Consider the following 250-nt stretch of genomic DNA (forward strand, 5'->3'; position numbering starts at 1 on the left):
GGGGTGCCTAAACCCCTAATCCGTCCAATCGCACACACTTCCTTTGAACTGATACAAAACTCTATTGTAATTACGGTTAACTGCTAATTTTTACCAGCTGTTTATCACGTGAGCGCTCCTTACTGTATCTTAGCGAGGATGTTACGGAATACCTGTGGAGGCGCAATGGCCCAGTGGTTAGGGCAGCGGACTCGCGGTCATAGAATCGCGGTTTCGATTCCCAGACCAGGCGTTGTGAGTGTTTATTGAG

The sequence above is a fragment of the Octopus bimaculoides genome, chromosome 11, assembly GCF_001194135.2.
Source record: "Octopus bimaculoides isolate UCB-OBI-ISO-001 chromosome 11, ASM119413v2, whole genome shotgun sequence".
NCBI lineage: Eukaryota > Metazoa > Mollusca > Cephalopoda > Octopoda > Octopodidae > Octopus > Octopus bimaculoides.